Source organism: Oncorhynchus mykiss, chromosome 16 (genome assembly GCF_057628025.1).
Source record: "Oncorhynchus mykiss isolate SJ-2025 chromosome 16, ASM5762802v1, whole genome shotgun sequence".
Lineage (NCBI taxonomy): Eukaryota > Metazoa > Chordata > Actinopteri > Salmoniformes > Salmonidae > Oncorhynchus > Oncorhynchus mykiss.
Window position 1 is genome coordinate 40,040,737 of NC_143037.1, and position 14,494 is coordinate 40,055,230.

General features: G+C 40.8%; 5 non-coding genes across 5 annotated transcripts; all 5 read left to right on the forward strand.

Moving 5' to 3' along the window:
* Positions 1 to 1,513: 1,513 nt before the first annotated feature.
* trnal-cag (transfer RNA leucine (anticodon CAG)) lies at positions 1,514 to 1,596 on the forward strand. The gene has a single exon. It is a non-coding gene; the product is annotated as a tRNA-Leu (tRNA).
* A 3,562-nt stretch (positions 1,597 to 5,158) lies between these two features.
* On the forward strand, positions 5,159 to 5,241 carry trnal-cag (transfer RNA leucine (anticodon CAG)). Its single transcript has one exon. It is a non-coding gene; the product is annotated as a tRNA-Leu (tRNA).
* A 1,750-nt stretch (positions 5,242 to 6,991) lies between these two features.
* trnal-cag (transfer RNA leucine (anticodon CAG)) lies at positions 6,992 to 7,074 on the forward strand. The gene has a single exon. It is a non-coding gene; the product is annotated as a tRNA-Leu (tRNA).
* Positions 7,075 to 7,380: 306 nt separating this feature from the next.
* Positions 7,381 to 7,462, forward strand: trnas-aga (transfer RNA serine (anticodon AGA)). The gene has a single exon. It is a non-coding gene; the product is annotated as a tRNA-Ser (tRNA).
* Positions 7,463 to 11,032: 3,570 nt separating this feature from the next.
* trnac-aca (transfer RNA cysteine (anticodon ACA)) lies at positions 11,033 to 11,114 on the forward strand. Its single transcript has one exon. It is a non-coding gene; the product is annotated as a tRNA-Cys (tRNA).
* The last annotated feature ends 3,380 nt before the right edge of the window (positions 11,115 to 14,494 follow it).

Consider the following 14,494-nt stretch of genomic DNA (forward strand, 5'->3'; position numbering starts at 1 on the left):
TGTTAAATTTCACATTCTGTAGGCTATGCCTGTTGGCCCATTCACTCCTAACAAGCTTGTTTTCTTCTGTCAACGTTGTCGTGGCCGAGTGGTTAAGGCGATGGACTAGAAATCCATTAGGATCTTCCTGCGCAGGTTCAAATCCTGCTGACAACGAAAATGCATTTTTTTGACCCCTCCGGAGGTTGAAGTTTAGTCGTGTTTCTTATACCAATCGCATCCTCTCAGATCTCCGCAAGTACATAGGGATTAGTTGTCCATTTGGGATAGGACTGCAGGCCATCTGTCCCACTTCACACCTTTACACACCTGGTTATCCAGCCTTCTAGCTCTATAGGCCACAGTAGCATAGGTTACAGGTTTGTAGTCAAGCCACAGATTTCAGGAGAGATCCCATGATACACTCAACAATTCAACAACACGATTCTCATGAATAACCATGAAGCCATTTGCTAAGATTTCCCCCATTTTGACATGTGGAAACCTGTTGTCACTCTTACCCTGACGGGAAGCTCCAGACACTTTTTTGGTCCTATCTGAGGCATTTTTAAATTCATGTCAAATTGGCCATATTCTGAAGACACTCTTATAGTCTGCAGGGTAATCGAACTGGCCACATCTAAAGTCAAGCCACAGGTAACAGGTGAGAAACCTTGTTAAACCCTAAAAGAAAAAGAAAAAACTCAATTGCATTGAAAATAACCATTAAGTCATTCAGGTCGCAGACTCCCCTATAGGCATGGTTTGAAACCCCCTCCTGACAACTTTTTAGCGCCTGCATGTCATGCACCTTTGTAAAATCCAGTTGAAAAATAAATGACTTAAGGTAACGTAAATGACACCTAGTTAATATGAGTAGTGAATAACTATCGAATTTGTAATATTCTGCAAAAACAGCTAGTTGATGAGAGGCTGAAAGAGAATTGCAAGAATCGCGCAATTTCACAGGCGGGCCCCAAACAGGCAAATAACAAAAATAATCTAGGAACGCAGAACTCGTCGGTCGTTGTCAGTGGATTGTATTGGCGGGAAGAACAAAAATATCGTCTGCAGGGTAATCAAAGTCGCCGCATCTAATGTCAAATCACAGGTGAGCTGCCTTGTTAAACCCTGAAAATAAATAATAACACGATTGCGTTGAAATGACTCATTAAGCCATTTGTAAGGATTTCCCCCATGTGGACCTGTTGTCACTCTTACCCTGATGGTTGCTGATATTTCCAGACACTTTTTCAGTCTTATCTGAGGAATTTTATCATTTATATCAGAATGGCCATATTCTGATGCCAGTTTAGCGCTCATTCAATGACGATTTACTACTCTTTCCCATTGAAGGCCATATTGAGGTTAAATCAATGACTGGACTTTTTAATTTATAAAAACAAATGACTATTGAAAGTGCAAGTCAGTATCGTGCATAGTTGTTCTGGTCTCTGTGGTGATTTTAGAGCGTTGTTCATATTTCTACTTTTACCGCATACACTTTAACCCGATACCCAGTTACTGTGCTGTAGTCAGGATGGCCGAGCGGTCTAAGGCGCTGCGTTCAGGTCGCAGTCTCCCATGGAGGCGTGGGTTCAAATCCCACTTCTGACAGTTTTTTAGTGCCTCTCAGGAGTCATGCTGCTCAGCAGTAATAATAAGAATGATGAAATAACAACTTCACACAGTGAAATAACAATTCATAATAAACACTCTCAAATGCAGACCTTCTGGAGCTGAGCAAAGATCAAGGTTAAATAAGAAAACAGCTGGACTTAATAACAAATGAATGAGGGGAACATTTTGTGTTATTGCATTATAATGAGTTACTGCATTATCTTTCAGTTGTTAAATTTCACTTTCTGTAGGCTATGCCTGTTGGCCCATTCACTCCTAACAAGCTTGTTTTCTTCTGTCAACATTGTCGTGGCCGAGTGGTTAAGGCGATGGACTAGAAATCCATTAGGATCTTCCTGCGCAGGTTCAAATCCTGCCGACAACGAAAATGCATTTTTTTGACCCCTCCGGAGGTTGAAGTTTAGTCGTGTTTCTTATACCAATCGCATCCTCTCAGATCTCCGCAAGTACATAGGGATTAGTTGTCCATTTGGGATAGGACTGCAGGCCATCTGTCCCACTTCACACCTTTACACACCTGGTTATCCAGCCTTCTAGCTCTATAGGCCACAGTAGCATAGGTTACAGGTTTGTAGTCAAGCCACAGATTTCAGGTGAGATCCCATGATACACTCAACAATACAACAACACGATTCTCATGAATAACCATTAAGCCATTTGCTAAGATTTCCCCCATTTTGACATGTGGAAACCTGTTGTCACTCTTACCCTGACGGGAAGCTCCAGACACTTTTTTGGTCCTATCTGAGGCATTTTTAAATTCATGTCAAATTGGCCATATTCTGAAGACACTCTTATAGTCTGCAGGGTAATCGAACTGGCCACATCTAAAGTCAAGCCACAGGTAACAGGTGAGAAACCTTGTTAAACCCTAAAAGAAAAAGAAAAAACTCAATTGCATTGAAAATAACCATTAAGTCATTCAGGTCGCAGACTCCCCTATAGGCATGGTTTGAAACCCCCTCCTGACAACTTTTTAGCGCCTGCATGTCATGCACCTTTGTAAAATCCAGTTGAAAAATAAATGACTTAAGGTAACGTAAATGACACCTAGTTAATATGAGTAGTGAATAACTATCGTATTTGTAATATTCTGCAAAAACAGCTAGTTGATGAGAGGCTGAAAGAGAATTGCAAGAATCGCGCAATTTCACAGGCGGGCCCCAAACAGGCAAATAACAAAAATAATCTAGGAACGCAGAACTCGTCGGTCGTTGTCAGTGGATTGTATTGGCGGGAAGAACAAAAATATCGTCTGCAGGGTAATCAAAGTCGCCGCATCTAATGTCAAATCACAGGTGAGCTGCCTTGTTAAACCCTGAAAATAAATAATAACACGATTGCGTTGAAATGACTCATTAAGCCATTTGTAAGGATTTCCCCCATGTGGACCTGTTGTCACTCTTACCCTGATGGTTGCTGATATTTCCAGACACTTTTTCAGTCTTATCTGAGGAATTTTATCATTTATATCAGAATGGCCATATTCTGATGCCAGTTTAGCGCTCATTCAATGACGATTTACCACTCTTTCCCATTGAAGGCCATATTGAGGTTAAATCAATGACTGGACTTTTTAATTTATAAAAACAAATGACTATTGAAAGTGCAAGTCAGTATCGTGCATAGTTGTTCTGGTCTCTGTGGTGATTTTAGAGCGTTGTTCATATTTCTGCTTTTACCGCATACACTTTAACCCGATACCCAGTTACTGTGCTGTAGTCTGGATGGCCGAGCGGTCTAAGGCGTTGCGTTCAGTTCGCAGTCTCCCATGGAGGCGTGGGTTCAAATCCCACTTCTGACAGTTTTTTAGTGCCTCTCAGGAGTCATGCTGCTCAGCAGTAATAATAAGAATGATGAAATAACAACTTCACACAGTGAAATAACAATTCATAATAAACACTCTCAAATGCAGACCTTCTGGAGCTGAGCAAAGATCAAGGTTAAATAAGAAAACAGCTGGACTTAATAACAAATGAATGAGGGGAACATTTTGTGTTATTGCATTATAATGAGTTACTGCATTATCTTTCAGTTGTTAAATTTCACTTTCTGTAGGCTATGCCTGTTGGCCCATTCACTCCTAACAAGCTTGTTTTCTTCTGTCAACGTTGTCGTGGCCGAGTGGTTAAGGCGATGGACTAGAAATCCATTAGGATCTTCCTGCGCAGGTTCAAATCCTGCTGACAACGAAAATGCATTTTTTTGACCCCTCCGGAGGTTGAAGTTTAGTCGTGTTTCTTATACCAATCGCATCCTCTCAGATCTCCGCAAGTACATAGGGATTAGTTGTCCATTTGGGATAGGACTGCAGGCCATCTGTCCCACTTCACACCTTTACACACCTGGTTATCCAGCCTTCTAGCTCTATAGGCCACAGTTGCATAGGTTACAGGTTTGTAGTCAAGCCACAGATTTCAGGTGAGATCCCATGATACACTCAACAATACAACAACACGATTCTCATGAATAACCATGAAGCCATTTGCTAAGATTTCCCCCATTTTGACATGTGGAAACCTGTTGTCACTCTTACCCTGACGGGAAGCTCCAGACACTTTTTTGGTCCTATCTGAGGCATTTTTAAATTCATGTCAAATTGGCCATATTCTGAAGACACTCTTAGGCTGCAGGGTAATCGAACTGGCCACATCTAAAGTCAAGCCACAGGTAACAGGTGAGAAACCTTGTTAAACCCTAAAAGAAAAAGAAAAAACTTGATTGCATTGAAAATAACCATTAAGTCATTCAGGTCGCAGACTCCCCTATAGGCATGGTTTGAAACCCCCTCCTGACAATTTTTTAGCGCCTGCACCTTTGTAAAATCCAGTTGAAAAATAAATGACTTAAGGTAACGTAAATGACACCTAGTTAATATGAATAGTGAATAACTATCGTATTTTTAATATTCTGCAAAAACAGCTAGTTGATGAGAGGCTGAAAGAGAATTGCAAGAATCGCGCAATTTCACAGGCGGGCCCCAAACAGGCAAATAACAAAAATAATCTCGGAACGCAGAACTCGTCGGTCGTTGTCAGTGGATTGTATTGGCGGGAAGAACAAAAATATCGTCTGCAGGGTAATCAAAGTCGCCGCATCTAATGTCAAGTCACAGGTGAGCTGCCTTGTTAAACCTTAAAAATAAATAATAACACGATTGCGTTGAAATGACTCATTAAGCCATTTGTAAGGATTTCCCCCATGTGGACCTGTTGTCACTCTTACCCTGATGGTTGCTGATATTTCCAGACACTTTTTCAGTCTTATCTGAGGAATTTTATCATTTATATCAGAATGGCCATATTCTGATGCCAGTTTAGCGCTCATTCAATGACGATTTACTACTCTTTCCCATTGAAGGCCATATTGAGGTTAAATCAATGACTGGACTTTTTAATTTATAAAAACAAATGACTATTGAAAGTGCAAGTCAGTATCGTGCATTGTTGTTCTGGTCTCTGTGGTGATTTTAGAGCGTTGTTCATATTTCTACTTTTACCGCATACACTTTAACCCGATACCCAGTTACTGTGCTGTAGTCAGGATGGCCGAGCGGTCTAAGGCGCTGCGTTCAGGTCGCAGTCTCCCATGGAGGCGTGGGTTCAAATCCCACTTCTGACAGTTTTTTAGTGCCTCTCAGGAGTCATGCTGCTCAGCAGTAATAATAAGAATGATGAAATAACAACTTCACACAGTGAAATAACAATTCATAATAAACACTCTCAAATGCAGACCTTCTGGAGCTGAGCAAAGATCAAGGTTAAATAAGAAAACAGCTGGACTTAATAACAAATGAATGAGGGGAACATTTTGTGTTATTGCATTATAATGAGTTACTGCATTATCTTTCAGTTGTTAAATTTCACTTTCTGTAGGCTATGCCTGTTGGCCCATTCACTCCTAACAAGCTTGCTTTCTTCTGTCAACGTTGTCGTGGCCGAGTGGTTAAGGCGATGGACTAGAAATCCATTAGGATCTTCCTGCGCAGGTTCAAATCCTGCCGACAACGAAAATGCATTTTTTTGACCCCTCCGGAGGTTGAAGTTTAGTCGTGTTTCTTATACCAATCGCATCCTCTCAGATCTCCGCAAGTACATAGGGATTAGTTGTCCATTTGGGATAGGACTGCAGGCCATCTGTCCCACTTCACACCTTTACACACCTGGTTATCCAGCCTTCTAGCTCTATAGGCCACAGTAGCATAGGTTACAGGTTTGTAGTCAAGCCACAGATTTCAGGTGAGATCCCATGATACACTCAACAATACAACAACACGATTCTCATGAATAACCATGAAGCCATTTGCTAAGATTTCCCCCATTTTGACATGTGGAAACCTGTTGTCACTCTTACCCTGACGGGAAGCTCCAGACACTTTTTTGGTCCTAACTGAGGCATTTTTAAATTCATGTCAAATTGGCCATATTCTGAAGACACTCTTAGGCTGCAGGGTAATCGAACTGGCCACATCTAAAGTCAAGCCACAGGTAACAGGTGAGAAACCTTGTTAAACCCTAAAAGAAAAAGAAATAACTTGATTGCATTGAAAATAACCATTAAGTCATTCAGGTCGCAGACTCCCCTATAGGCATGGTTTGAAACCCCCTCCTGACAATTTTTTAGCGCCTGCATGTCATGCACCTTTGTAAAATCCAGTTGAAAAATAAATGACTTAAGGTAACGTAAATGACACCTAGTTAATATGAGTAGTGAATAACTATCGTATTTTTAATATTCTGCAAAAACAGCTAGTTGATGAGAGGCTGAAATAGAATTGCAAGAATCGCGCAATTTCACAGGCGGGCCCCAAACAGGCAAATAACAAAAATAATCTCGGAACGCAGAACTCGTCGGTCGTTGTCAGTGGATTGTATTGGCGGGAAGAACAAAAATATCGTCTGCAGGGTAATCAAAGTCGCCGCATCTAATGTCAAGTCACAGGTGAGCTGCCTTGTTAAACCCTAAAAATAAATAATAACACGATTGCGTTGAAATGACTCATTAAGCCATTTGTAAGGATTGAATGAGGGGAACATGTGGACCTGTTGTCACTCTTACCCTGATGGTTGCTGATATTTCCAGACACTTTTTCAGTCTTATCTGAGGAATTTTATCATTTATATCAGAATGGCCATATTCTGATGCCAGTTTAGCGCTCATTCAATGACGATTTACTACTCTTTCCCATTGAAGGCCATATTGAGGTTAAATCAATGACTGGACTTTTTAATTTATAAAAACAAATGACTATTGAAAGTGCAAGTCAGTATCGTGCATAGTTGTTCTGGTCTCTGTGGTGATTTTAGAGCGTTGTTCATATTTCTACTTTTACCGCATACACTTTAACCCGATACCCAGTTACTGTGCTGTAGTCAGGATGGCCGAGCGGTCTAAGGCGCTGCGTTCAGGTCGCAGTCTCCCATGGAGGCGTGGGTTCAAATCCCACTTCTGACAGTTTTTTAGTGCCTCTCAGGAGTCATGCTGCTCAGCAGTAATAATAAGAATGATGAAATAACAACTTCACACAGTGAAATAACAATTCATAATAAACACTCTCAAATGCAGACCTTCTGGAGCTGAGCAAAGATCAAGGTTAAATAAGAAAACAGCTGGACTTAATAACAAATGAATGAGGGGAACATTTTATGTTATTGCATTATAATGAGTTACTGTATTATCTTTCAGTTGTTAAATTTCACTTTCTGTAGGCTATGCCTGTTGGCCCATTCACTCCTAACAAGCTTGTTTTCTTCTGTCAACGTTGTCGTGGCCGAGTGGTTAAGGCGATGGACTAGAAATCCATTAGGATCTTCCTGCGCAGGTTCAAATCCTGCCGACAACGAAAATGCATTTTTTTGACCCCTCCGGAGGTTGAAGTTTAGTCGTGTTTCTTATACCAATCGCATCCTCTCAGATCTCCGCAAGTACATAGGGATTAGTTGTCCATTTGGGATAGAACTGCAGGCCATCTATCCCACTTCACACCTTTACACACCTGGTTATCCAGCCTTCTAGCTCTATAGGCCACAGTAGCATAGGTTACAGGTTTGTAGTCAAGCCACAGATTTCAGGTGAGATCCCATGATACACTCAACAATACAACAACACGATTCTCATGAATAACCATTAAGCCATTTGCTAAGATTTCCCCCATTTTGACATGTGGAAACCTGTTGTCACTCTTACCCTGACGGGAAGCTCCAGACACTTTTTTGGTCCTATCTGAGGCATTTTTAAATTCATGTCAAATTGGCCATATTCTGAAGACACTCTTAGGCTGCAGGGTAATCGAACTGGCCACATCTAAAGTCAAGCCACAGGTAACAGGTGAGAAACCTTGTTAAACCCTAAAAGAAAAAGAAAAAACTTGATTGCATTGAAAATAACCATTAAGTCATTCAGGTCGCAGACTCCCCTATAGGCATGGTTTGAAACCCCCTCCTGACAATTTTTTAGCGCCTGCATGTCATGCACCTTTGTAAAATCCAGTTGAAAAATAAATGACTTAAGGTAACGTAAATGACACCTAGTTAATATGAGTAGTGAATAACTATCGTATTTTTAATATTCTGCAAAAACAGCTAGTTGATGAGAGGCTGAAAGAGAATTGCAAGAATCGCGCAATTTCACAGGCGGGCCCCAAACAGGCAAATAACAAAAATAATCTCGGAACGCAGAACTCGTCGGTCGTTGTCAGTGGATTGTATTGGCGGGAAGAACAAAAATATCGTCTGCAGGGTAATCAAAGTCGCCGCATCTAATGTCAAGTCACAGGTGAGCTGCCTTGTTAAACCCTAAAAATAAATAATAACACGATTGCGTTGAAATGACTCATTAAGCCATTTGTAAGGATTTCCCCAATGTGGACCTGTTGTCACTCTTACCCTGATGGTTGCTGATATTTCCAGACACTTTTTCAGTCTTATCTGAGGAATTGTATCATTTATATCAGAATGGCCATATTCTGATGCCAGTTTAGCGCTCATTCAATGACGATTTACTACTCTTTCCCATTGAAGGCCATATTGAGGTTAAATCAATGACTGGACTTTTTAATTTATAAAAACAAATGACTATTGAAAGTGCAAGTCAGTATCGTGCATAGTTGTTCTGGTCTCTGTGGTGATTTTAGAGCGTTGTTCATATTTCTCCTTTTACCGCATACACTTTAACCCGATACCCAGTTACTGTGCTGTAGTCAGGATGGCCGAGCGGTCTAAGGCGTTGCGTTCAGTTCGCAGTCTCCCATGGAGGCGTGGATTCAAATCCCACTTCTGACAGTTTTTTAGTGCCTCTCAGGAGTCATGCTGCTCAGCAGTAATAATAAGAATGATGAAATAACAACTTCACACAGTGAAATAACAATTCATAATAAACACTCTCAAATGCAGACCTTCTGGAGCTGAGCAAAGATCAAGGTTAAATAAGAAAACAGCTGTACTTAATAACAAATGAATGAGGGGAACATTTTGTGTTATTGCATTATAATGAGTTACTGCATTATCTTTCAGTTGTTAAATTTCACTTTCTGTAGGCTATGCCTGTTGGCCCATTCACTCCTAACAAGCTTGTTTTCTTCTGTCAACGTTGTCGTGGCCGAGTGGTTAAGGCGATGGACTAGAAATCCATAAGGATCTTCCTGCGCAGGTTCAAATCCTGCCGACAATGAAAATGCATTTTTTTGACCCCTCCGGAGATTGAAGTTTAGTCATGTTTCTTATACCAATCGCATCCTCTCAGATCTCCGCAAGTACATAGGGATTAGTTGTCCATTTGGGATAGGACTGCAGGCCATCTATCCCACTTCACACCTTTACACACCTGGTTATCCAGCCTTCTAGCTCTATAGGCCACAGTAGCATAGGTTACAGGTTTGTAGTCAAGCCACAGATTTCAGGTGAGATCCCATGATACACTCAACAATACAACAACACGATTCTCATGAATAACCATGAAGCCATTTGCTAAGATTTCCCCCATTTTGACATGTGGAAACCTGTTGTCACTCTTACCCTGACGGGAAGCTCCAGACACTTTTTTGGTCCTATCTGAGGCATTTTTAAATTCATGTCAAATTGGCCATATTCTGAAGACACTCTTAGGCTGCAGGGTAATCGAACTGGCCACATCTAAAGTCAAGCCACAGGTAACAGGTGAGAAACCTTGTTAAACCCTAAAAGAAAAAGAAAAAACTTGATTGCATTGAAAATAACCATTAAGTCATTCAGGTCGCAGACTCCCCTATAGGCATGGTTTGAAACCCCCTCCTGACAATTTTTTAGCGCCTGCATGTCATGCACCTTTGTAAAATCCAGTTGAAAAATAAATGACTTAAGGTAACGTAAATGACACCTAGTTAATATGAGTAGTGAATAACTATCGTATTTTTAATATTCTGCAAAAACAGCTAGTTGATGAGAGGCTGAAAGAGAATTGCAAGAATCGCGCAATTTCACAGGCGGGCCCCAAACAGGCAAATAACAAAAATAATCTCGGAACGCAGAACTCGTCGGTCGTTGTCAGTGGATTGTATTGGCGGGAAGAACAAAAATATCGTCTGCAGGGTAATCAAAGTCGCCGCATCTAATGTCAAGTCACAGGTGAGCTGCCTTGTTAAACCCTAAAAATAAATAATAACACGATTGCGTTGAAATGACTCATTAAGCCATTTGTAAGGATTTCCCCAATGTGGACCTGTTGTCACTCTTACCCTGATGGTTGCTGATATTTCCAGACACTTTTTCAGTCTTATCTGAGGAATTGTATCATTTATATCAGAATGGCCATATTCTGATGCCAGTTTAGCGCTCATTCAATGACGATTTACTACTCTTTCCCATTGAAGGCCATATTGAGGTTAAATCAATGACTGGACTTTTTAATTTATAAAAACAAATGACTATTGAAAGTGCAAGTCAGTATCGTGCATAGTTGTTCTGGTCTCTGTGGTGATTTTAGAGCGTTGTTCATATTTCTCCTTTTACCGCATACACTTTAACCCGATACCCAGTTACTGTGCTGTAGTCAGGATGGCCGAGCGGTCTAAGGCGTTGCGTTCAGTTCGCAGTCTCCCATGGAGGCGTGGATTCAAATCCCACTTCTGACAGTTTTTTAGTGCCTCTCAGGAGTCATGCTGCTCAGCAGTAATAATAAGAATGATGAAATAACAACTTCACACAGTGAAATAACAATTCATAATAAACACTCTCAAATGCAGACCTTCTGGAGCTGAGCAAAGATCAAGGTTAAATAAGAAAACAGCTGTACTTAATAACAAATGAATGAGGGGAACATTTTGTGTTATTGCATTATAATGAGTTACTGCATTATCTTTCAGTTGTTAAATTTCACTTTCTGTAGGCTATGCCTGTTGGCCCATTCACTCCTAACAAGCTTGTTTTCTTCTGTCAACGTTGTCGTGGCCGAGTGGTTAAGGCGATGGACTACAAATCCATAAGGATCTTCCTGCGCAGGTTCAAATCCTGCCGACAATGAAAATGCATTTTTTTGACCCCTCCGGAGATTGAAGTTTAGTCATGTTTCTTATACCAATCGCATCCTCTCAGATCTCCGCAAGTACATAGGGATTAGTTGTCCATTTGGGATAGGACTGCAGGCCATCTATCCCACTTCACACCTTTACACACCTGGTTATCCAGCCTTCTAGCTCTATAGGCCACAGTAGCATAGGTTACAGGTTTGTAGTCAAGCCACAGATTTCAGGTGAGATCCCATGATACACTCAACAATACAACAACACGATTCTCATGAATAACCATGAAGCCATTTGCTAAGATTTCCCCCATTTTGACATGTGGAAACCTGTTGTCACTCTTACCCTGACGGGAAGCTCCAGACACTTTTTTGGTCCTATCTGAGGCATTTTTAAATTCATGTCAAATTGGCCATATTCTGAAGACACTCTTAGGCTGCAGGGTAATCGAACTGGCCACATCTAAAGTCAAGCCACAGGTAACAGGTGAGAAACCTTGTTAAACCCTAAAAGAAAAAGAAAAAACTTGATTGCATTGAAAATAACCATTAAGTCATTCAGGTCGCAGACTCCCCTATAGGCATGGTTTGAAACCCCCTCCTGACAATTTTTTAGCGCCTGCATGTCATGCACCTTTGTAAAATCCAGTTGAAAAATAAATGACTTAAGGTAACGTAAATGACACCTAGTTAATATGAGTAGTGAATAACTATCGTATTTTTAATATTCTGCAAAAACAGCTAGTTGATGAGAGGCTGAAAGAGAATTGCAAGAATCGCGCAATTTCACAGGTGGGCCCCAAACAGGCAAATAACAAAAATAATCTCGGAACGCAGAACTCGTCGGTCGTTGTCAGTGGATTGTATTGGCGGGAAGAACAAAAATATCGTCTGCAGGGTAATCAAAGTCGCCGCATCTAATGTCAAGTCACAGGTGAGCTGCCTTGTTAAACCCTAAAAATAAATAATAACACGATTGCGTTGAAATGACTCATTAAGCCATTTGTAAGGATTTCCCCCATGTGGACCTGTTGTCACTCTTACCCTGATGGTTGCTGATATTTCCAGATACTTTTTCAGTCTTATCTGAGGAATTTTATCATTTATATCAGAATGGCCATATTCTGATGCCAGTTTAGCGCTCATTCAATGACGATTTACTACTCTTTCCCATTGAAGGCCATATTGAGGTTAAATCAATGACTGGACTTTTTAATTTATAAAAACAAATGACTATTGAAAGTGCAAGTCAGTATCGTGCATAGTTGTTCTGGTCTCTGTGGTGATTTTAGAGCGTTGTTCATATTTCTACTTTTACCGCATACACTTTAACCCGATACCCAGTTACTGTGCTGTAGTCAGGATGGCCGAGTGGTCTAAGGCGTTGCGTTCAGTTCGCAGTCTCCCATGGAGGCGTGGATTCAAATCCCACTTCTGACAGTTTTTTAGTGCCTCTCAGGAGTCATGCTGCTCAGCAGTAATAATAAGAATGATGAAATAACAACTTCACACAGTGAAATAACAATTCATAATAAACACTCTCAAATGCAGACCTTCTGCAGCTGAGCAAAGATCAAGGTTAAATAAGAAAACAGCTGGACTTAATAACAAATGAATGAGGGGAACATTTTGTGTTATTGCATTATAATGAGTTACTGCATTATCTTTCAGTTGTTAAATTTCACTTTCTGTAGGCTATGCCTGTTGGCCCATTCACTCCTAACAAGCCTGTTTTCTTCTGTCGACGTTGTCGTGGCCGAGTGGTTAAGGCGATGGACTAGAAATCCATTAGGATCTTCCAGCGCAGGTTCAAATCCTGCCGACAATGAAAATTCATTTTTTTGACCCCTCCGGAGGTTGAAGTTTAGTCGTGTTTCTTATACCAATCACATCCTCTCAGATCTCCGCAAGTACATAGGGATTAGTTGTCCATTTGGGATAGGACTGCAGGCCATCTATCCCACTTCACACCTTTACACACCTGGTTATCCAGCCTTCTAGCTCTATAGGCCACAGTAGCATAGGTTACAGGTTTGTAGTCAAGCCACAGATTTCAGGTGAGATCCCATGATACACTCAACAATACAACAACACGATTCTCATGAATAACCATTAAGCCATTTGCTAAGATTTCCCCCATTTTGACATGTGGAAACCTGTTGTCACTCTTACCCTGACGGGAAGCTCCAGACACTTTTTTGGTCCTATCTGAGGCATTTTTAAATTCATGTCAAATTGGCCATATTCTGAAGACACTCTTAGGCTGCAGGGTAATCGAACTGGCCACATCTAAAGTCAAGCCACAGGTAACAGGTGAGAAACCTTGTTAAACCCTAAAAGAAAAAGAAAAAACTTGATTGCATTGAAAATAACCATTAAGTCATTCAGGTCGCAGACTCCCCTATAGGCATGGTTTGAAACCCCCTCCTGACAATTTTTTAGCGCCTGCATGTCATGCACCTTTGTAAAATCCAGTTGAAAAATAAATGACTTAAGGTAACGTAAATGACACCTAGTTAATATGAGTAGTGAATAACTATCGTATTTTTAATATTCTGCAAAAACAGCTAGTTGATGAGAGGCTGAAAGAGAATTGCAAGAATCGCGCAATTTCACAGGTGGGCCCCAAACAGGCAAATAACAAAAATAATCTCGGAACGCAGAACTCGTCGGTCGTTGTCAGTGGATTGTATTGGCGGGAAGAACAAAAATATCGTCTGCAGGGTAATCAAAGTCGCCGCATCTAATGTCAAGTCACAGGTGAGCTGCCTTGTTAAACCCTAAAAATAAATAATAACACGATTGCGTTGAAATGACTCATTAAGCCATTTGTAAGGATTTCCCCCATGTGGACCTGTTGTCACTCTTACCCTGATGGTTGCTGATATTTCCAGATACTTTTTCAGTCTTATCTGAGGAATTTTATCATTTATATCAGAATGGCCATATTCTGATGCCAGTTTAGCGCTCATTCAATGACGATTTACTACTCTTTCCCATTGAAGGCCATATTGAGGTTAAATCAATGACTGGACTTTTTAATTTATAAAAACAAATGACTATTGAAAGTGCAAGTCAGTATCGTGCATAGTTGTTCTGGTCTCTGTGGTGATTTTAGAGCGTTGTTCATATTTCTACTTTTACCGCATACACTTTAACCCGATACCCAGTTACTGTGCTGTAGTCAGGATGGCCGAGTGGTCTAAGGCGTTGCGTTCAGTTCGCAGTCTCCCATGGAGGCGTGGATTCAAATCCCACTTCTGACAGTTTTTTAGTGCCTCTCAGGAGTCATGCTGCTCAGCAGTAATAATAAGAATGATGAAATAACAACTTCACACAGTGAAATAACAATTCATAATAAACACTCTCAAATGCAGACCTT